Source organism: Cupressus sempervirens, chromosome 4, assembly GCF_028749045.1.
Source record: "Cupressus sempervirens isolate cs-2001-9-10 chromosome 4, ASM2874904v1, whole genome shotgun sequence".
Lineage (NCBI taxonomy): Eukaryota > Viridiplantae > Streptophyta > Pinopsida > Cupressales > Cupressaceae > Cupressus > Cupressus sempervirens.
The window spans coordinates 40,334,884-40,359,386 of NC_143121.1; positions in this window are offsets into that span (position 1 = coordinate 40,334,884).

Sequence of the window (24,503 nt, forward strand, 5' to 3'; positions counted from 1 at the left end):
ACACATTATCAAGATGAATCAAGAGTATAAAGCTAGGGCTGATGCAAGGAGAAGACATAAGGAATTCCAAGTAGGGGATCTTGTCATGGTGCACTTACGAAAAGAAAGATTTCCAGTTGGTACTTACAACAAGCTGAAAATGAAGAAATTTGGCCCCTGCAAAATTTTGAAGAAACATAACTCAGGAAATGCATATGAGGTTGAGCTGCTAGATGGTATTCACATTTCTCCCATTTTCAACATTGCAGATTTGACAGAGTATCATGATGATGGTGCTGATGAGGAGCTAGTTTTAGAGCCATGTCCAATTCTGGCTTCTAAGAAGGAGGAGATAGAAGACATTCTAGATCATCGTGTGGGTAGGAGTACCAGAAATAGGCAGTATGAAGAGTATTTGGTCAAATGGAAAGGAGGACCGATCGAAGACTCAACTTGGATTTCAGCAGCTGAGGTTTCCCATTTGGGATTTCCTCTACCATCCATAAAGTGACAGGGTCACTTTTCAATCTACCTTGGGTGTCTGATGCAGGAGCATCCAGAGGTATAAGGGCAATCCTGTGTCACCCAAAAAAATGTACTTAGACTTAGTTTCTATTTTATGTCTTTGCATTTTTGGATACCCATTTGGCTCAAATAAAGGTTCCAACTCTCATAGTTCAACTATCAGTGCATTTAAAAATCTCGAAAAAATAGGAGCATGCAATTTGACCATCATTTTGGTGACCTAGAAGGTGTGACTTGGCCAGATGAATGTAATCGAGATTTAGAGCATTCTAGAAAAAGAATCAGGTCAAAAGGCCCCACGGTTTGAAAGTTATTGCAGTTTTTCGGGTTTTGGAGACCCCCTAAGAATGCTTCAAAGTCAGGTTTGGGGCATTAAATGACCTCAAAAAGGGTTGAAAAATGGGGGACGAGAAAAACTGGTCCATAGGGCTATAGAGCGCTTCGAGAGCTTTCCGAAAATGTAAACGGTTCGTCAATCGGAGTTACGGTTCAAAAATTATGCCTCGCGGAAGTTCGGCTACCGTTTTTGGATTCTTCTAGAATTGCACCGACTTCTAACGCAGCTTCTAGAACCTTCTATTTTGTCGGTGGATGCCTACTAGCACTTTCTAGAATGTACTCCTAGTCCTTAACCCTCCGGGGTCTATTTAAGGAGATTTCTGGCATTGTAAAAGGCAATTCGGATTGGAGCTTGAGAGGAGGTGCTAAAAGGAGAAATATTCTCCAGATTTATGCTATTGTAAGCCCGTAGGGCATTTTTCGAAGTTTATTTCCTCTGCACTATTTGTACTAGCATATTTGCTCAGTTAATATATTCCCCCTTTCTATTGTGTGTATTTTGTTGTTGGGTTGTGTCACCATCATCCTCCTTCTGAATTGTCTTGGTAGGTTCTTTCCTACCTTTGTAAATGTTGTAAATAAGTTTTTGTTGTGTGTAGTGGTAGTTGGAATAATGCGCAAGCTTTAAGCTTGCTGGTAGTTTAGGTGTGTGTTGTTGGTTTGCTTTGCTGGTTTTTCCCTACTCCTCTCTTCCCTCTCAACAAGTAGCTCCCGATCTTCTCTTCTACTTGACTCTATTTGCCCAAGATTAAAGCACTGTTCTTTTCCCAAAGATTGCTGGAGTTCTCTTCTTTTGCATCAAAAATAGTCCCATAGTTAGAGCCCTTGTTAGTAACTGATATGGTCATGGTCTTAAAACTTGTAATTCATGTTTTCGAACCACTTTGAACCTCAGTTCAAAGTAGTTTGAAGTGGTTCAATTGTTCGGTTGACCCATCCTGGCTCAAAATTGTCAAGTTCAATGATTTAGAGCAGAGGTATAAGGATCATTTAATCCAGGTTTAGAGGACTTCACAAGAAGTTTCATAGTTTTAAAACTCTTAGTTTCTGATGTTAAACCTCTTGAAACTGAAGTTCAAAATAGTTCAAAGCGGTTCGACAGTTCAAATAATTTTGGAAATGCAGATTGGTTAATTTGAAAAGGTTCAAAATTCAGTCCTTGTTCATGATTCAGTTTCGGATGTTGAACCTCTTTTAACCACTTCGAACTGAAGTTCAAAGTAGTTCAAAGTAGTTCAGAATGGTTTAATGGATCAAATAACCCATCCTACAGGTTCAATATAAATGAAGTTCAGATTCTGGGTTCGAAATAAAGATTCATTAATTTAGAAAAGTTTAAAAGTGGGCCCACAAACCCAAGGCATATATGCAAGTAGAGAGACATGTTCAAAATAGCATTCAATGATCAACAGCTGGGAAGTGTAATTCAGCAAGTCAGATTTTCTGACAGTCATATAGACCCTCAAACAGAAACCTGTAACTTTTTACTGAGACGTTATTTTGAAACTCGCCTTGGTGAGGATGTGGAGAACTAGGATTGTGACAACATATCAAAAATTTAGCAAGATCCAATGGTGTGATAATTAGTTATGCCCCCCGAAAACAGGCCTATTTTTACTACCAGAATTACGTCAAATCCGCCCAGCATCTTGAATAGTCTGTTTAAAATTAGATCTTTCACATGATAGGTGGCATATGCAAACTCTCTCACACAATGTTGGTATATGACAGGTGTCAATTAAGAGGAATGGACAATGTTTAAACATCGTAAACTTTTATATCAACCTTTAACATCTATCACAGGAAAGGTGGTATTCAAAAATAATAACACATGGAGATTATTATTATTATTTGAGCACAATGAAACATAAGCTACAGGGCACTTACCTTTTATGAAATTTATTTTCTTTTTCAAACTAGAAAAGTGACACCTGTTCTTGCATGTATTATAATGCTTCCCAAGAATCAGTCATAAAAATAGAATAGTCTCCGACAGCAGGGAGGAGATAAAAAAAGGCAACAACAAGAAAAAGGGGTTCCAATTTTTCTGAGTTTTGTTGCGAGACTTTGAGCAGCCGTAGGATTGGGAGAACTGTGAATACAGTTAAAGAGGGTTCCAATTCTTTTTCCTCTTCTTCTAGATTGGAGACTATGTGTTTCAGGCAGGAGGAGAGGAAGTTTTTGACATGATGGTTTCATCTTCTTGAGGGGCCAAACGAGTGCAAAGCACGAGCATAGTTCTTTTCTTTTCAGAACTTTGTGTCTGAGAACTTTGTGTCTGAGATTGGGTAAAAGTACTTTGAGGCATTTTCAGTTTTCTCTAAACATTATAGTTCAATGTCATTGTTCTTTTGTCATGTTAAAGGCTCTAATTTCAATCCTTTCAGGAAGATGAAATAGTCAGTTTTATTCTTATTACATGATGCAACATTCAGCAAATGAACTTTGTGTCATTTGTTGTTCTTTAGTTTCTTTTCGTGCTTTAGTATAGATTTTCACATCTACGTTGTACTTATGAGTGGATGTTTGATATCCTTTTATGCTTTCTGGTAAAAGCATTTACATTTGATTCATTGAATAACTTGTATGGGGAGCTGTACCCGATAAAAATTTAGAGGAAGGTTATTAACCCATGATAACCTATCCAACTATTGGTGTTAGCTTGTTCTGTCATTTGGGCATCCAGGGTCATATTTGCATGTTTCTTTAAAATAGGGCAATATGTTCACCAACAAAATGATAGGTGGATAATTGATAGTGGATGCTCACATCACATGATAGGAGAAAAAATTAAGTTCATTACCTTAAATTTTTATGATGGAAATAGTGTAATATTTGGTAATGATGCACCATGTTTGATAAAAGGAAAGGGTTCTATCAAACTCACAGATAATATCTCATGTGAAAATGCTTACTATTTTGAAGGAGTAAACTAAAATCTATTGAGTGTGTCACAACTGAATAATTTGGGATGCAAGGTTGAATTTGAAAGCAAGATAACTAATATATGACACAAATGGGAAACTGATTGGAAAAGTTGATCAAACTAGAAGCAATCTATTTTATCTAAATATAAAGGATGTTGCTTTTCTTGTTGTGAAATTTGATGATGTATGGTTATGGCAAAAAAGGTTATGTTATGTTAACTTGGATAAATTGGTTAGTATTTGATGGGAACACTACCCAAACACAGAATGGACACAACAAGAAAAGGGAAATTGTATTAACTGTGAAAATAAGCTAGTACATTCAGTATAGATAAAATAGACTTCATAACATGCCCTATGGGCTTACAATAACATAAATCTGGAGATAATTTCTCCTTTTAGTACCTCCTCTCAAACTCCACTCCGAACTACCTTTTACAATGCCAGAAATGTCCTTAAATAGACCCTGAAGGATTAAGGACTAGGAATACATTCTAGAAAGTGCTAGTAGGCATCCACCAACCAAATAGAAGGCTCCAAAAGCTGTGTTAGAAGTCGACACAAATTTAGAAGAATCCAGAAATGATAATTGAACTTCTGGGAGGCATATCTTTTGAACCGTAGCTCCGATTGACGAACTGTTTACATTTTTTGAAAGCTCTCGAAGCGCTCTATAGCCCTATGGACTAGCTTCACTAATCCCCCATTTTTCAGCCCTTTTTGAGGTCATTTAATGCCCCTAACCTAACTTTGAAGCATTCTTAAGAGGTCTCCAAAACTTGAAAAACTGTGATAACTTTCAAACCGTGGGGCCTTTTGACCTGATCCTTTTTCTGGAATGCTCTAAATTACAATTACATTAATTTGACTAATTTACACCTCCTAGTTCACCAAAATTATGGCTCAATTACATACTCCTATTTTTTTGGCATTTACACGTATCCCAAGGTGTTCAAATACTCTATCCTAGAACACTGATATTGAAACTGTGAGAGTTGGAACCTTTATTTGACCCAAATGGGTATCTAGAAATGAAAACACATGAAACAAAAACTAAGTCTAAGTACATTTTTTTGGGTGACACAAGATTGCCCTTATACCTCTGGATGCTCCTGCATCAGACACCCAGGCTAGATTGAAAAGTGACCCTGTCAATTTATGAATGGTAGAGGAAATTCCAAATGGGAAACCTCAGCTGTTGAAATCCAAGTTGAGTCCTCGATCGACCGTCCTTTCCACTTGACCAAGTACTCTTCATACTGCCTATTTCTGGTACTTCTACCCACACAATGATCTAGAATGTCTTCTATCTCCTCCTTCTTAGAAGCAAGAATTGGACATTTCTCTAACACTAGCTCCTCATCTGCACCATCATCATGATACTCTGTTAAGTCTGCAATGTTGAAAATAGGAAAAATGTGAACACCATATGGTAGCTCCACCTCATATGTATTTCCTAAGTCATGTTTCTTCAGAATTTTGTAGGGGCCAAATTTCTTCATTTTTAGCTTGTTGTAAGTATTGGCTGGAAATATTTCTTTTCGTAAGTGCACCATGACTAGATCCCCTACTTGGAATTCCTTATGTATTCTCCTTTGATCAGACCTAGCTTTATACTCTTGATTCATCTTGGTAATGTGTGCTTGAACGTCCTCATGTAGATGCTTCACCTTCAGCACTTGTCCTTTCCCCTTGCTCTATATTCCTCAATTCTGGTGTAGTCCTTGGGCTACTTCAATATATAATTTGGAATGGTGATTTTCTAGTACTCCTATTTATAGAGTTATTGTAAGCAAACTTTGCTTGTGGTAGAATCAAATCCCATCCCTTGGGCTTATCCCCAACTAAACATCTCAGCAAATTTCTTAGACTTCTGTTTACCACTTCTGTTTGGCCGTCAATCTGTGGGTGATGCGTGGAACTGAATTTCAAGTCTATTCTCAACTTCTTCCACAATATCCTCCAGAAATACCCCACAAATTTAGTATCTTTGTCAGAAACTATACTCCTTGGAAGACCATGTAGTCTTACCACCTCTCTGAAAAACAAGTCTGCAATATGGACAACATCATGAGTCTTGTGGCATGGAATGAAATGTGCCATTTTGGAGAACCTATCAACCAACACAAATATTGAGTCATTTCCCCTTTGTGTCCTTGGCAATCTAAGAAAAAAATCCATACTTATGTCCTCCCATGGCCTTGATGGAATAGGAAATGGCTGATATAGCCCAGTATTGTGACTAAATCCCTTGGCAACTTGACAAACTTGGCAACTCTGTACAAACTTCTTCATATCTTGTGAAATCTGAGGCCAAAAATAATGTTCTCTAAGAATGGCAATGGTCTTATCTTGACTAAAATGTCCTGCCATCCCTCTGCTGTGTTTCTCCTTAATAAGATTTTCCCTCATGGAACTCCTTGGAATGCACAATTGACTACCCTTGAACAACATGCCATCCTAAATCAAATAGTTTAACCACTTGGTTCTATCTAGAGCAACAGGCTCTTTACAATCTTTCCATGTTTTAGCAAAATCAGGATCCTCAAGGTACAAATTCTTGAGTTCATCAAAGCCAACTACTTCAACCTGCATTACTCTAAGCAACAACTATCTCCTACTTAGTGCATCTGCAACCTTGTTAGATTTTCCACTTCTATGCTTCAACACAAATGTATAACTCTGCAAGAACTCTACCCACTTCATATGCCTCTGATTCAATTTACCTTTGCTATTTAGGTACTGTAATGCCTAATGATTAGTATACAAAAAAAATTCCTTTGGCAAAAAATAATGCCTCCATTTCTTTAAGGCTTGAACTATTGCATAGAACTCTTGATCATAAATAGAATACTTCTTCTTTGCATCATTCAATTTTTTACTAAAATATGCAATAGGCTTACCTTCTTGGCTTAATACAGCCCCAATAACACTGCCACTAGCATCACAATCCACCTGGAACACCTTTCTAAAATCTGGAAGTGCCAACACAGGTTGTTCTGTCACCTTCTTCTTCAGTAATTCGAAACTTCTCGCAGCTAATGCAGTCCATTTGAACTCGTTTCTATCCCCTCTTATTATGTCAGTTAGGGATGCACATATGCCACTAAAATTCTTAATAAACTTCCTATAAAAACTAACCAGACCATGAAATGATCTTACCTCAGTAGTAGACCTTGGAGTAGGCCATTCCAAGATGGTTTTTACCTTCTCTGGATCCATTTTGAGACCTTTAGGTGATATAACAAACTCCAAATAGACTCCCTTTTTGCAAAGATACACTTCTTCAAATTAATTAACAATTTCTCTTCCCTTAACCTTTCAAGGATGCTATGAATATGCAATAAATGTTCTTCCAAAGTCTTGCTGAAAATTAAAATATCATCCAAATAGACAATAACAAATTTTTCCAAGAACTTCTTAAGTACCTCATTCATAAGCCACATGAAGGTGCTTGGGGCATTTGTCAATCCAAAGGGCATGACTAACCACTCATAAAGAACCTCTTTGGTCTTGAAGGCCATTTTCCACTCATCTCCTTCTTGAATCCGTATATTATGAAAGCCACTCTTCAGTTCTATCTTTGTGAAGTACTAAGCTCCACTCAAGCAGTCCATAAGATCATCCATTCTTGGCAAAGAAAATTGGTACTTGATGGTTATCTTATTTATAGCTTGAGAATCTATACACATCCTCCACTCTCCATCCTTCTTTGGTGTGAGTACTATTGGTATTACACATGGACTTAGGCTCTCCTGAATCAAGCATTTCCTCAATAGCTCTTGAACCTGTCTATTTAGCTCCTTTGTTTTAGTAGGAGTCATCCTGTGAGCAGCCTTGTTAGGTAAACTTGCTCCTAGAATCATATCTAGCTGATGACTAATTTGCCTTACTGGTGGCAATCCTTCTAAAACATTATCAAAGATAATATCTCCAAATTCACCTAGTAAATCTAAAACTTCAAGTGGTATTTCACTACTACCTTCTTTATCTTTCCTAGGATCCAAAGCATAGCACATACGCTAATGTTTATTCCATCTAAAAACTTCCTTCCATCAAAAAGACAAATCCTAGCACTACTACATACCTTTTCACTTTCCTTTTTCATGGGCTTCAGTTTGTGGCAAACTCCATCCTTTGTTAGAGAGTATGTGTTTTCATGACCATCATGTACTGCATGTCTATCAAATTGCCATGGTCTACCTAAAAATAGATGGCAAACATCCATCGGAATAACATCACAAAGAACTTCATCATGGTAACTCCCAATTTTGAATTTCATGAGACATTGTTCACTTACCAGGATCTTATGATCATCTTTTACCCAAGAAATCCGATAGGGCTGGGGATGTCTCTCCCTCTTGAGCTTCAGCTTATAGACCATCTGATACCAAGTTATCAGTGCTACCACCATCAATGATCACATCACAACATTTATCCTCACACTTGCATTTGGTATAGAACAAACTCCTCCTTTTTCCTAGTTCAATCTCACCACTTAGTAGGACCCTTTCATTCACCAAGGTCTCTCCTCTTTCTGTATCCTCTAAATGTGATGATTGTGCATCCTCATCCACATGAGCAACCCTAGCTTGGCCCTCAGCTCTCCTATCTGTCCTTCCTTGTCATTGAGGGCATTCAAAGGCACGATGACCTTCTTCATTGCAATAGAAATAGGTACCACGAAAGCCTCCTCTTCCTTGTCCACTTCCTTTACCTCTTCCTCTCTGATTTTCAAAGTCTTGATCATGGGAGCGGTTGAAACCCTCATTCCTTTGGTTCCTGCTAGCACCCACATCTTCATTTTTCTTTTGGGTTTCATTTCAACCTCTAGATGACCTACTGCTTCCCCTTCCTCCTTGGCCACGCCCTCTTTTTCTCCCTTCAAACCTCTTATTCAACTTCTCTTCAACTCATAGAGCAAACTAGTATGCCTCTTCAATGTTGGTCATTCTTACTAGACTTAATTCCTTCTAGATGCTAGGTCGCAACCCACTGATATAACGAGCAACCGTCTCCTTATTTGCTTCTGCATGCCCTGCTCTAATCAAAAGTCAATAAAACTCCTCTATATATTTTTGGACTAATCTTCCTGCTTGTTTAAGCCCATGCATCTTCTTAAACAAATCAAGCTCGTAGTCCATATGAATGAACTAGTTTTTCAATTTGTCCACCATGCGACCCCACCTTGTGATCTTCTCCTTTCCTCTTCTGTTTCTTTCCAATTGAACCGCTTGCCACCAGATTTTGGCATGGCCTTTCAGTTTGGCCTTTGCAAACTTAACCCTATCTAGGCCCCTGATAGCCTCATACTCAAAGTATTCTTCCAGTTCATTGATCTAGTTGATCAAATCATCTAGTTTTAGATTTCTTGAAAATACATGCACAACAATTGTAGGTCTTTTCCCAAATTTAGTAATGGCCCTAAAAAGCCTTTCCTCTGTCTGACTTAGAACTTCCCTATCAAATTCCCCTTCTAGTCCAATTTCTTCTTCTTCATTGTCATCCTCACTGTCATCACCTATGGAAACATTTGTTCCTCTACAGAGCTCCTCTTGCAATGCTTGTATTTGCCTTTGGAGGGCTCTAACCTCCTCAAGATTAATAGCTCTGCCTCATAGTTGGCTTCTCTATCTACACACTCAGGAAAACCAGCTCTGATACCACTTGATGTGGACACTACCCAAATATAGAATGGACACAAAAAGAAAAGGGAAATTTTATTAATTGTGAAAATAAGATACTACATTCATTACAAAGAAAATATACTTCATAACATGCCCTATGGGCTTACAATAACATAAATCTGGAGATAATTTCTCCTTTCAGTACCTCCTCTCAAACTCCACTCCGAACTGCCTTTTACAATGCTAGAAATGTCCTTAAATAAACCTCGAAGGGTTAAGGACTAGGAATACATTCTAGAAAGTGCTAGTAGGCATCCACTGACCAAATAGAAGGCTCTAGAAGCTATGTTAGAAGTTGATGCAAATTTAGAAGAATCTAGAAATGGTAACCGAACTTTCAGGAGGCATATCTTTTGAACCGTAGCTCCGATTGACAAACCGTTTACATTTTCGAAAAGCTCTTGAAGCACTCTATAGTCTTATGGACTAGCTTTTCTCATCCCCCATTTTTTGGACCTTTTCAAGGTCATTTAATGCCACTAACCTAACTTTGAAGCATTCTTAGGAGGTCTCCAAAACTTGAAAAACTACGATAACTTTCAAACCGTGGGGCCTTTTGACTTGATTCTTTTTCTGGAATGCTGTAAATTACAATTAAATTCATCTGGCCAATTTACACCTCCTAGTTCACCAAAATGATGGCTCAATTACATACTCCTATTTTTTTTTACACGTATCCCAAGGTGTTTAAATACTCTATCCTAGAACACTTATAGTGGAACTGTGAGAGTTGGAACCTTTATTTGACCCAAATGGGTATCCAAAAATGAAAACACATGAAATAGAAACTAAGTCTAAGTACCTTTTTTTTGGGTGACACAGGATTGCCCTTATACCTCTGGATGCTCCTGCATCAGTATTAGTAACATGAAGAAAGTTAGAGGTTTTCCTATGTTGAAAAATCTTGATGATATGATATGCAAACAATGTTAGCTAGGCAAAAATGACAAAGTCAAGTTTTAAGAGCAAAATGTATACCTCTAAAGAAATACTAGAGATTGTTAATATTGACTTGTGTGGACCAATTGAAGTGCAAAGTGATAAGGGAGACTTGTACATAATGTTATTTGTAGATGATTATTCTAGAATGATGACAATCTTGTTTCTAAAATAGAAATTTGATGCTTTTCAAATATTTAAGTGGTTCTTGGGAAGAGTTGAGAAAGAAATAGGTAAAATTTTGAAATGTTTAAGATTAGACAAAGGAGGAGAATTCACATCAAATGAGTTTGAAATGTTTTGTAATGATAGAGGAATCAAAAGACAGACATCTGCACCTAGAACTTCTACACAAATGGAATTGCTGAAAGAAGAAATAGGTCAATAATGGACTGTGCTAGAACACTCATGATGAAAAATAATCTTGGTTTGAAATATTGGAGAGAAGCTATAAGCATAGTTATCTACACCCTTTACCATGTGCAAATCAAGAAAGGTACTCATTCAACTCCTTTTGAACTATGGTATGGATACTCACCCAATGTAAAATACTTTTAGGTATTTGGAAGCAAATGCTACAATCTTAAAGAAGTTAAGAATGGTAAGCTTGATGCAAAAAGTGAAGAAGGTATATTCCTTGGCTACTCTACAAGAAGTAAAGTATACAAGTGTTTGAATACTAACACTAACAAAATTGTGGAAAGCGAAAATGTGAATTTTGATGAATATATAGAAGTACATGATGTTGAACCTATAAAAAGGCCAAAAGAATACAAATCATTTTTATACTTTTATGAAGGAATTCCTACTGAAAAAGATGTTGCAAAACAATTTGGGAACCAAAAAAAAAATTTAGTGACCACCGAGTGACATCCTATGAATGTCGAGTTGAATTCAGGAACTGAGCTACACTCAAATGAAAAGTTACAGATTGAAGGAGTTGCACATTCTAATTCTAAAATTAGTGTACATAAAAGAGATGCTGAAATACCTAATAAATATATACATAGTGACTCTAGAGCTGAAAGACAAAATAAAGAAACAAGAGCTAAGCCAAGATTTTCCAAATATGTCAAAAGACATCATCCCGATGATCAAATCATTGGAAAAAAAGATGCCAGGCCAATGACAAGAACTAAATTGAGAAGTAAATCATGTTTGCTGAGCATGAAAGATCCTAATATAGTAAAAGATGTATTTGAAGATGTTGAGTGGTGTAAAGCCATGGAAGAAGAGATTCAACAAATAAAAAAGAACAAAACATGGAGTATAGTTCCTAGACAAGAAGACAAAAATGTGATTGGCACCAAGAAGCTAGATGAAAATGGTGAAATCACAAGAAACAAAGAAAGATTGGTTTGCAAAGGATATGCACAAGAAGAAGGAATTGACTATGGAGATACATTTGTCCCTATTGTAAGATTGGAAGGATTAAGAACTCTACTTTCTTATGTTGCATAAAAAGGATTTACAGTCTATTAGATGGATGTTAAATTTGTAGTTTTGAATGGCATATTAGAAGAATAACTTTACATAGAATAGCCAGAAGGGTTTTTTGATGATAACAATAAGGATATGGTATGTTAACTACACAAAGCTCTATATGGTTTGAAACAAGCACCAAGAACATGGTATGGGAGACTTCATAAGTATGTTGTGAAGATTGGATTTGAAAGAACTAATGATAAGAGTAATCCATACATAAAGATAGAAAAAGTAAAGATATTATATTATCTAAATTTTTTGTTGATGATATAATATTTGGAGGTCAAGATGCTTTATGTGAGGATTTTATAAATTAGATGAGGCATGAATTTGAAATGTCAATGTTTGGAGAAATCAAAATTTTTTGGGAATTGCAAGTATATCAGCTGAACTATGGTATATTTATCACTCAGTCAAAGTACATCAAGAAAATATTAAAAACTTTAGACTGGAGGATTCAAAACTAGTAAGTACACCTATGGTGATAGGACACAAACTGTCAAAGAATGATGGTTCTACTAAAGTGAATCAAATACTATACAAGTCTATGATTGGCAAGTTGCAATATATTGTACATAGTAGACCTGATATTGCATTATCTGTAGGAATAGTTGCAAGATTCTCTAAAAATCATAAGGAGAATCATTTAATGAATGTAAAAAAATAATGAGATATTTGAAAAGAACAAAAGAGTTTGTCCTATAATACAAGAAGAATAAGATGTTTGACTTGAGAGCCTACATTGATGCTGACTAGGTTGATAACATAGATGACAAAAAGAACACCAGTGGAGGAGCACTTTTCTTAGGCAAGAGACTAATTACATGGACTAATAAGAAATAAAGTTGTACTTCACAGTCTACTGCTGAAGCTAAATATGTTGTTGTGGCTATAAATTGCACAAACATTGTATGGATCAAGTAGCTACTTAAATGAATGAAGGAAGACATCACAGAACCAATGATACTCTATTGTGCTAATACAAGTGCTATCAATATATCAAATAAGTCAGTGATGCACATTAAGACAAAGCACATTGCAATCAAGTATCAATACTTGAGAGAGCTAGTTCAAGACAAAGAGTTGAAGATGGAATATGTTAACACAAAGGAGAAAATTGTTGATATCTTCGCAAAACCATTACCTAAGGATGCTCATGAATATCTAAGAAGTAAATTAGGGGTGATACCCCTATTAAATGCTATCTAAGTAACAAGAGGATTGTATGGCATCAAACAATTTGATTGCCACATATTACAAATTAATGTGGAGGATCTTACTTTAGGAGCTTCCTGAAGTAATCAAAATATTGAAGCTCCAAAATAGTCACAAGCAAGGTGACAAAGGGAGAAACTACAAAAGTCTATATCTACATGATTAGATGAAATGATGATATGTCTTTGGCATTGTTGTCAAAGAGAGAGAAAGAACATTAAATTGATCATCATCAGAGAGACCTAGAAGAGATATTCTAATGATTAGAAGGGAAAAAGTATATAAGAGGAGGATATTAAGAGATATCAAGAGATTGTTATCTTAGAGGAAGTTAATTATTGATGTTTTTGATCAAAGGAAAACACATGTATGATGAGGAAGATATAGAATAATGAAGAGGAAGAGCTCTTAATCTACCATCAATCTACCTAGTAAGAGGGAGTTATAAGAAGAAACTTAGATGGAGTCATAAGAAAGAATTTTGTAACCTAATCAGAAGATGGAAGTTGATGAAAGAGGGAGAAATGTTGATAAAATTTTTCTTTTAGGTATTGTCTTATTTTTTTAGCTTAGTTAGTTTGGTTGAACAAAGTGTTTTTCCATTTAGGTGACTTGGTTGATTAGTTTGGTTTCCATCAATGCCAAAGAGGGAGATTGTTGAGATCTGATTGAAAAGATCATTGCTAAAAGAGATTATTAAAAGAGGGAGATTGTTGAAGCAAAAATGTGTTCCAATCATTATTTTTCACTGATGTCAAACCTTCTATTTATTGGTAAGACAATTTCTTATAAGATTCAAGTAATATCACTTAGTTGATTGATGAAGAGGATTTGATCAATAAGATTTAACAATAGCACCTAGAGGAAAGGTTGAGTTATGATTATGTAATGAAGTAAAAGGATAAGTTAAGAAAATGATGATATGATGTATTTATAGTTTACTTGAGGTTATAAAGGTTGGTTACACTTAGAAAATTTAGAAGAAAAAGTTACACAAAGGCTATCTGCCAAGCTTGACTAAGTTGTTAGTAGGTGTCTAGCAAAGTTAGTGCAAGTCAAGCAGAAAATTAGTTGGAACCAACTAAAAGAAAATTCTATTCTGTGCTGAGTAAAACAATTGATTCTGAGAAACACAGTATGTGCTAAGCATTAGTAAACTTTACTTAATGCTAAGTGATTACACACTTGATGTTGAGCAACCTAGTATGTGGCAAGCATTAGAAGATTGATAATGTCGAGTTGCTGCATTATTTAAAAGATCAAAAACTCACCAAATCTAAGTTGACAAGTTTTTTTTCTTAAAGTTTGTGAACTAGGTGGAAGATAAGGTTGATGAGATGGTGGCATAGAATTTGAGGTAAACTATTTCTAGGTGAATTCAAATGGATTCTAGGAGATGTGTCTAGACAAAAGATGGAATATGAGGTAGATACATTATATCCTACCTAATTTATCCAAAACCTAAAATGGATAATGGAAAAGGGAAAAGTATCTTAATTTCCTATTTATAGGAATGTTTGATCTTCAAGAAAAGTAGTAGAGAGGGTCATAGAAGACAAGGAAAATATAGAATAAAAAAAGGAAGATAGAAAGTCAAGGACTCTACTTCATCAAGTGACCTAAAAGGTGATTGCATTGGTGTGCTAAGAAAGAAGGCTTAAGGAGATATATGTTTGAAGGGTGAACAAGTTGTCAGAACTGCAAATATGAAAGCCAAGTAGAATTGAGGACTGAACAATGATCTATAATCTACAAGAGATGTTGTAAGTTATATCATATCAATGCTCTACTGCTACTATCTAAGAATTATATCAGTTTAGGATAAATCCTTTGATTAAGGTTGACCTAATAGTCATTTGGAAATCCTTTAACTAGGCATCATTCCAAGTGAATGGCCTAAAGTCCTCTAACAAGGCTCACTTCTAATATGGTGATTGAAATCGCTTAACCAAGTCACATGTAATAGTGTGTGTTGTAACCTTTAACAGGGTTGGCCTTCCACAAGGTATAACTTTAGAAGAGTAAAAAAAGAGTAGCATGTTACTGGTGGTTTTTCCCAAATTGGGTTTCCACATTAAATCATTGTGTCAAGTGTGTTGATGAATCTTTTATGTTTCATGTTTACATTTCTACAAGTTGATTTAATAGTAACCTAAAATTTTTAGTGATTGCATGGATGCATGCACATATATGAATGTTTTACAGGTTCACTAAGCTAAGATAAAAGTCTTATTTGTACATCTAGACCTTGAATAACTAATTCAACCCCTTCTAAGTTATTCTAAAGAATTGCAACAATTCAAAGACAAGAGAAAGAATGCTAGTGTCAAACAATTCCCATAAAATTCAATGCAAAATGTAACTATTGTAAATGAGATGCAAATAATGCATCTAAACTAGCAATATGAAAGTGTTACAAATTCTTCTAATTAAATTATGTAATCTATTTTATTACACAAAAGAAACTAAGGTAATGCATTATGAAACTAAAATAAGATTCTTATGCAAAAATGAGAGAGAGAAGATAGAAATTCTCCAAGAAACCTATAAAAAAGCTTACAACATAACAATAATTCAAATTCAAATCCTTAGATGAGGAGAGAGATCTCTCTATTAAAGATGTACAAATGTTACAGATAAAAATCTAAAGGAACATGTTCAAGGGCAGGGGTTGAATTTTAGCATGATCCATGTGCAAGATTATTTCCACCAATGAGAAAGAATTGACTTTTACATCTCCATGTGAGACAAAAAATATTTTCTTTTATTTTTAAATTAGGGAAAATGCTTTATGTGTGCAACTTAGGAAAAGGGGTTGAAAGGGGTATTTTATTTAATTAAAGGGGGTTGTGTTCCTTTTAATTAAACATGAACTTAAGATATAGTGTTCAAACTATAGGACAAAATAAAATAAATTGATTTTGAAAAATTTGATGTAGGAAAATAATTAAATAATTTAGCCAAAATGTTGAGAATGTGGCTAATATTCTAGGTGGCCATTTTTGGGTGATTACAAATAGGGGAGAGGATGGTAAAAAATATAAAAAAATTATGGTATGTCATATTCAATAGGAGGAAAGAACTATGGGAAAAATGGACAAAGAGCAGGGCAACCCAAACATTGAGAAGCTGAAAAAGTCCACTGCTATCTTGGTAAAGAATAATGGAGAGCTAGAAGATAAGTTCAACAGGGTTGCTAATTTCTTTGTGTTGGTGATGTATTCAATGGCCACCACCCTCTACCTCATGCAAACTAACAAGGAAGGAACATGTGATGCTAAGGACATGGAGATGACTCACTCATTATACATTTTTTGGCTGATGATTGGATACGACTACTTCTAGAGAATCCAAGGAACTAGAGTGGGGAGGGTTAGCTTCTACTTGTGCACTTTTATTTTAGTCTTTTATTATATGATTTTTAAGTTCTTTATTTCCTTGAGAAATCTCTCTGTTAACTTTTTCCATACTAGTATAATGGCCACTATAAATTATTTGACCAAGTTTGTAACATATATTTTTTGACATTCCCAAGGGTTTTACTAGTAGTAGTTTTAAAAACACTATAGCATGGGGGTTTTTGATATTAAAGAAGGGGGTTGGGTAGTTACATGGTGATGACTTTTGACTAATTCTCTCTTTTTTTTCCATTGTTCTGGGCTATTCCCCGTTTTGGTTACATTCTAATTAAATAAAACAATAGATAACTTCCTGGGAATAACACGCTAAATATATTTCACAATTCATCACAAAATGAACATATAATTCCACCATGTTAACTATAACATCATAAGCATATAATATAGGCCCACTAAATGATATTCAACCTTAGTACAAATATAAAACATAATTACCTAAAATTGGTTACCAAAAACTCAATCTTAGTGAATCTCCACAAAATCCTCTATATCACATGCAAATATCCATATTTATTTTTGTAAATATAGGAATAGCATCAAAACATATTCCTAAATATTTCTCTAAGTTAACATAACTCCTTGAACACAAATATTCTAAAGTGCATCTTCCTATAGAACTTTCGATAAACTTCCTAAAACTTGATATGTTGTCATCAAGACAAATACTATCATAAAGAAAACATATAAGAATTCAATAATCTCTCTGAAATATTGATAAATTCCCCAATACAAAAACATTAAGGATTCATTCTTAAGAGAAGAAACCAATGATGTAATAGGGAGGGGAGGCTTAGAAGGAAAGGGAGAAGGCATTACAAGAGAAGGAAATGAAGTAGAAAGAAACTATAAGGGGGAACTAGAGAAGATGGAAATCTCTAACCCAATATCAAGGAAGGTCATAGGCATGGGACTAGCACTAAGGATTATTTTATCCACCTCATCAGCCTTAAGAGGAGAAGACTTAGATGGGGGAAACTTTAGGCACTCAGAGAAAAATTTACCCACAAAGGAACACAATTGAAAGAAACTTGTAGAATTTTCATACCCCAAAGGTTGAGAGGCTGAGTCCATCTTTGACTTAAAGATTAAAAAATGGGGATTCCTTGAGATTGAAGATGCCTATTCATTCTTCAAAGATGTATACTTTGAGACTTTAGGTGTTGGTAGTTCTTATCACATTCCATTTCATGTATTGACTCTACCTCTAATGGACTTGTTACATTATCATCCTCAAAATGTTACACATACTTGATTATGTACTATAGGATGATCCACCATTGGTTTCAATATGATTATACCTTATGTGGGTGATAACTTATCTACTCCTTATTATGGTCTCTTATTGTTTTTCTCATAAAAAAGACTATTTTTTTCATATCTATTAGCAATCATAACATTTTTGCATCTTGTTGCAATTATCTTCCCTTCTCTTATGGAAGTTAGATCTTGGTCTTTCATTTGACCTTAGAGGTTTTGTAGAGTCAAAAAATCCTCTAACATCATTACATAGTATAAATCCCCATGTTCAATATTTCAAGTAGTGAAAATGAATGAGCTAAAAGTCACAAATAAGCATTACCTTAGCATTTTCCTCAATGAAGGAGAAATGTTTAAGAAAATTGATAAGGTTTTCCATGGTTCGATTTGATTAAGCCCAAGGAACTATAACTTAGTGATTAAGTGTGATTTTAGAGGGTATCCTATGCATAAAATATCAAATCAAATGCAAAAAGTATTTTTAATAACACATTATATAAAATTATTGAACTAGAAGAAAGATATCTAGTGGCATGTCAAAAGACATACCTTGTGATACACCTTGTGTACAAATTTCTATAGATATTGGTGTATTCAAGTGTTCTTTTAGAGGGCACCATATGCATTGAATATTCAATTAAGTAAAAAATTCATAGTTAATGATACACCAGATAAAATTGATGAGTTGAAAGAATGAAAATGAGCTATCAATTGTAATTACAATAAAAATTAAGATGATTTAAAATGGGAAAAATTCTTATAGGTTGTAGGATGAAAGGGGCACCACAATAAATGAAATAAAAATAAGAAAACTCCTATTTTTAAAAATAAATGTTGACAAAGATTACACAATAGAACCCCTAATAGAACTAATAGAATAAGTTAGACTTCTTTTTCAATTTAATATGACCTTGTTTCTAATTGTATCTAATATAATTTTTTTAAATGAGTAATAATTATGATCACTTAACATTAATATAAATGAACTATCCTTTAAAAAAACACATTGTTCGGCAATGAGGCCTGGAAGATTTTGTTAAGACATTGCATTTCTTTAGGCTTTCTGGTTCACTGGGTAGCCTGGAAGAGGATTGGGTTTCAAACCCTTCTTGTCACCACTGAATGTATCCTGATTTAGGGTACTTTTGTTGCCAAGAGTATTAGGAAAGCCTGGGAAGCTGTTAAGCCCTTTCTTCACTAGGTTGGCAATGGTTTCAGAGATGGGCTCTCCATGACTGAGCATAATCTCTGGTAGTCCTGACTATTTTCTATCCAAGATGTTCCCCTAGCTAAATTGCATGGGGCTAGTGCTCTGCATTTTTTTAAATGTGGCATATGGACCCCTAAAGATCTTTTCTCTAGAGTTACTATGAGTTTACGGTTATGGGAGGACATGAAAGTGCAATTCTAACTCTCTTGTTGAGATCACCAGACTTTTGATCTTCTAGTTTCTATGGTGCCTCCAAATTTATTACACAAAGTGGGCATTTAGTCTTCTCACCCTTGGTGGAAAGATTGGAAGTGGTATCTAGACACCTCAACAACTAGTTATAAACCTCAAATGGGCTACTGGTGGTTGGTTCCTCACTTTCCCACGGTTGACGTTCTTAGCCAATGCTGGCATTTGCAATCTTCTCAATGTACTTGGTGTAATAGATTCTCCACTATCTAGATTATCATTACTGAGCCCAAAATTGCACATTTTTCCTGGTGTATTCTTTTCCAGGGCTTGCCTTTGGGCCCTCATTTGTGGCACCTAGGAGTTTCTATCCCTCGATGCCCTTTCTATTGCCAACCAAAGACGTTTTGCATATTTTTTGGTTCTCTAGATAGGCTCAGTGTTATTGGTGATGGATCCATGATCTTTTTTGCCCCTTCTACCTAGAACCCTTTTGTTGGCATATGGTTGTTATGGGTGATAATCCTTAAATACCTTTCAAGTATGCCCAGATTTGACATGCTTTCAGATTGGAGATCTTATTTACTATTTGGAAAGATCACAATTCAGTTATTTATGCTCACAATATGCTTGACATTAATGTAACCATTTACTTTAAAGCATGTATTTATAACAATGTCATGTTGCAAAGTCAAGTACAAATAGATAAAGTGGCTCACTTAGAGGAGCTTTTGGCTCATTGGGGAAATGCCCCCTGTACAGTTGTTCATGTTCAGCTAGAGTTTGCCTCTAGCGACCATACTCCTCCTCATGGTCATTCTCAAGGATGTAGCAGTTCTGCCTGTCGCTCGCACACACCTTGATCTCAGCCACATCGCTCTCCCAAGAGTGGTTCTTTCAATCGATGTCACTCTTCTAGAGGATCTGGTGGTTGGCGCCACTCTGCCTCACCTCTTCGGATGTCTAGTTTGGGCTAGTCCCAATGGATCCTCCTGGTGCTCCTACTTTTGGTTAGCCCTCTGTGTACTTAGACCCCAAGTGGGTGTTTCCTGGGTTGGACTTAGCCATTTCTCCTCCTAGGCCTGATGGAGAGCGAGATGAAGATAATGTTGTTGCTAATGATGGTTGGGCTCTACCTGAGCCATCTACTCATCCCTCCCTTGGTTGGGGTTCTAATGACAAAAATCCTCCTCCGTTTGCTAGCACTATGCTGGAAGCTTGAGGATTTTTTGTATGTTCTATATGTTTTTTGTTATGCTTAGTTGAATTCTGGCCTGTGGCCATCTAAACTTGCGGGGTGATCCTGTTTCCCCTAGCCTTTCTTTTGTGAATATGTAACTTTTTTTTATTTAATATAAGGAAGGGACTATTCATTAAAAAAAAACACATTGTTTACCACCTTTTAAAAGTATTAAATTATAATATCAATACAATTTCAATGCTAATATATATTTTGGGAAAATAAATCTTTAATATATGAAAAGTTGGTTAGACTTCAATACAATTAAGATGTGTAAACTTTTTTATTATATTTTATATAAAATTAAATTTTTATATTAAGAATATAGGAAAAAAAAATTTGAACATATTAAGATGTGAAAATTTTTTTTATTATATTTTATATAAAATTAAAACCATTTCTAAATAATCTAAATGGACACATGAAGGTGTATATTATCTAAAATAAGGTGATAAACAATAAATAAGGTTCCACCAAACTCAAAGTGAAGGCCAATTCAATGTAGCATCCAAAATGTACAATTTTTTGTAATTATTATTAATTAAAGGTTAAAATAAAAAATAAAATAATAAGGACTAAATTTTTTTTAAATTAATTAATAATTATAATAATTGGAACATTTTGGCTATACAAGAGGATCAAAGTAAAACCTAAAATAACAATTTTGCCTAATTTATATATCATTAATAAATGTAATGGCAAGATTAGGTTCTAATAAAGATAGGGAAACATATATAAATAGATAGATAACAATGTCCAATGATTTCTATTAGGAAGACATGAGAAGCAAGTTGTTGGATCTTTAGGGTTACAAATAACAGTCTTTATGGTTATGAAAAAACACTGTTATTTGTAGGTGAAGATTCACAGACTTAAAATAAAAATATAAGAATTTTGTCTATTCTGAAGAGGGGTAGGGTTTTCCATATTGAAATATTGGAAGACGGATTTATATTTTTATTAATACATGTTTCAGTTAGGTAATATTAAGTTAAAAAATACTTACATATGGTCATTTCTCATAGTTATACAAGAAGTGTGTCGAAAGATAACAAGGACAACAACAAAAATCATAGAGGAATTGTTAAGATACGAAGGAGGGATCCCATCATCAAACTTCCAAAAAAAGAAACTCCATACCAATCCATGTAAGCTTTGACCATTAAGACAAAGCACATATATCTGTAATTTTCTTTTTTTAAAGTAGAATATGAAGTGACATTTAAAAGTAAAATGAAAGAAATTTGTGAAATTAGAAACCTTGTTCCAACTAAGAATCTTAGGCGATCAATCTAGGGATATGAAGAAGGCACATTTAACAAGCCCTACCCAAAACTATGGTAGAAGAGACAATGCCCCAAAAGAAACCACACTTGGTGGTGAGGCTAACCCTAATCAATGTAAAAATTTTGGCCAAAGTACAAACTGTGCCCATGCCATTACAAAATATGGGCACAATGATAATAATTTTGGCCAAGCCAATATTACAAATGATGGATAGGCCATTACAATAGATGGGTAGAACTATAAAAATTTAGGTCAAGCCAGTATTACAAATGATGGGCAAGACATTTCTAAAGATGAGGCCATTACAAAAGATGGGCAGAACTATAACAATTCATGCTAAGCCATTTTTATAAATGATGAACAAGTCATTATTAAAGATGGGCAGAACAATGATAACATTCTTTGAGAATCAAAGTTGTTAAAAAATCTATCAAATATGACTAAGAAAGCTAAACTTGAAAATCCACCTGCTAGATTTATATTTTTGTGCAATAAAAGAACAAAGCCAAAATGCTTTCAGTATAGTTTGTTTACACCACAACTAAAAATGGTGCAAAACATTGTCCCTAGAAAAAAATTGTTCCTTTTTAATGTGGATTCAAGGGAGTTGCATCAAGTTTTTGAGGCAACTTCAGAAGGTGGCAAGAATTTAGAACCTTTGGCTTTAGGTAGATCTTTTCCTTCTCAGATGAGATTCAACATATGTAGGGAATGCAAAACCATACCTAAGAGGGATTTTAGAAATACCATCGACGATAACTACTTTGCTAGGAACAAGTTCAAAAACCAGTTATACTTGCAACAAATTTTGGGTCTCCTAAAATTATTTGGTTACACTAAAAACTTAGGAGAAAATCAAGGAAGCGAGAAAGCTATGAATATCAGCAAGAGAAATCAAATCTCAGTAGCTAATGACAACTAGCAAGGATATACTAAACCATCTATAATTGATTGCAGATATGAGATTAGTGAACTAAGTAATGAGGCATCCATGGACTCAGCTGACATATATAATCATAATCAGGGGAATACTTATACAGTTGAAAATTTAGAGACATGTAATTGTTTAAGATCTAAAGGCTCTTTGGAAAGTGGGCATGTATTTGAAGGGAAAAATACATTGAGGCTCTCAGAAGAACATAAAATTTCATGGGGCTGCTCAGAGTTTAGTGACTACCAGATAAACATAGAATGTAGTGGAAGTATAAGTCATTATACTAATTCAGGCCAAGCGAGTATTACAAATGATGGACAAGCCATTACTAAAGATGGGCAGAATGATGATAACATTCTTCAAGAATCAAAGTTGCTAAAAATTCTACCAAATCTAACTGAGAAACCTAAACCTGAAAGTCCCCCTACTAGATTTATATTTTAATGCAATAAAAGAACAATGCCACAATGCTTTTAATATAGTTTGTTTGCACTACCTCACTCGCAGCTAAAAATGGTGCAAGACATTGTCCCCAGAACAAAATTGTTCCTTTTTTATGTGGATTCAAGGGAGTTGCATGCAGTTTTTGAGGCAACTTCACAAGGTGGCAAGAATCTAGAATCTTTGGCTTTTAACGATTCTTTTCCTTCTTAGGTGACATTCAACATATGCAGGGAATGCAAGCCCATATCTGAGAAGGATTTTAGAAATACTATTGAAGAAAACTACATTACTAGGAACAAGTTAAAACACCAATTATACTCACAACAGGTTTTGGGTCTCCTAAAATTATTTGGTTACACTGAAAACTTGGGAGAAAATCAAGAAAGTGAGAAAGCTATGATTATCAGCAAGGGAAATCAAATCTCAATAGCTATTGATAAGTAGCAAGGGAATATTGAAAGATCTATAGTTGATTGTAGATATCATATCAGTGAACAAAGTCATGAGCCATTATATAATCATAATCAGGAGAAGACTTATATAGTTGAGAATTTAGAGACATGATTATTTAAGATCTAAAGGCTTTGTGACAAGTGGGTATTGATATGAAGCAAAACATACATTAAGGCTCTCAGAAGAAGATAAAGTTTCATGGGGATGCTCAGAGTTTAGTGAGTGCCAGATAAACATAGAAACTAGTGGAAGTATAAGCTCTTGTAGGGATATTCAAAAGAAGAGAAGATTAGAGGATAATATTTATGATTCTTGTCTATGGAAAGAAGAGAGAGATTCAATGAGTAGTTCAAACATTTCTCAGCATCAACCAAACATTAGCTCCTCCCACTAGTAGATAGTGATAGATGATTATTTGAATAGGAGAAAATATAAGTTAGGAGGAGGAGAAAGTTGTGATAAAAGTGTTGAATGGTCCCCAATTAGGACTGATCCAAAAATGTATATCTAGGCATCCCGCTACACTAGTCACTTCTCTCAATTTGACTACCCCCACCAAGAAGAAGTAGCCTGAGTTTTAGAAATTGAAGAAAACTTCTGAGTCATTTGGAACTCTCTTTTTTTGTGCATATAAATTTTGATGACAACCTTGCCAAGTTTTTGGTCACTTATTTGGTAAATCTCTGCCTCTGGGATATTTTAATTTTCTCTCTAAAATTAGGTCTTTTATTTGGTATTGTTCTGATCTGCTCATATTTTCTACTTTTGATTTTGAGTGTAGGAATTTTTTTATATCTATCTATCTATATAACCAAAATATCAACCATACATCAAATTTTCACCTTCCCTTGTGTGTTGTGTTAAGAGTATCATTAAATTTGTAAGTTTTTTCTCTTCTCTATAAATTCTTATATAAGGTTTGTTACTTTCATTCATGAAGATTTCATTACTTCATTAATTTCTTCAAGCCTAGA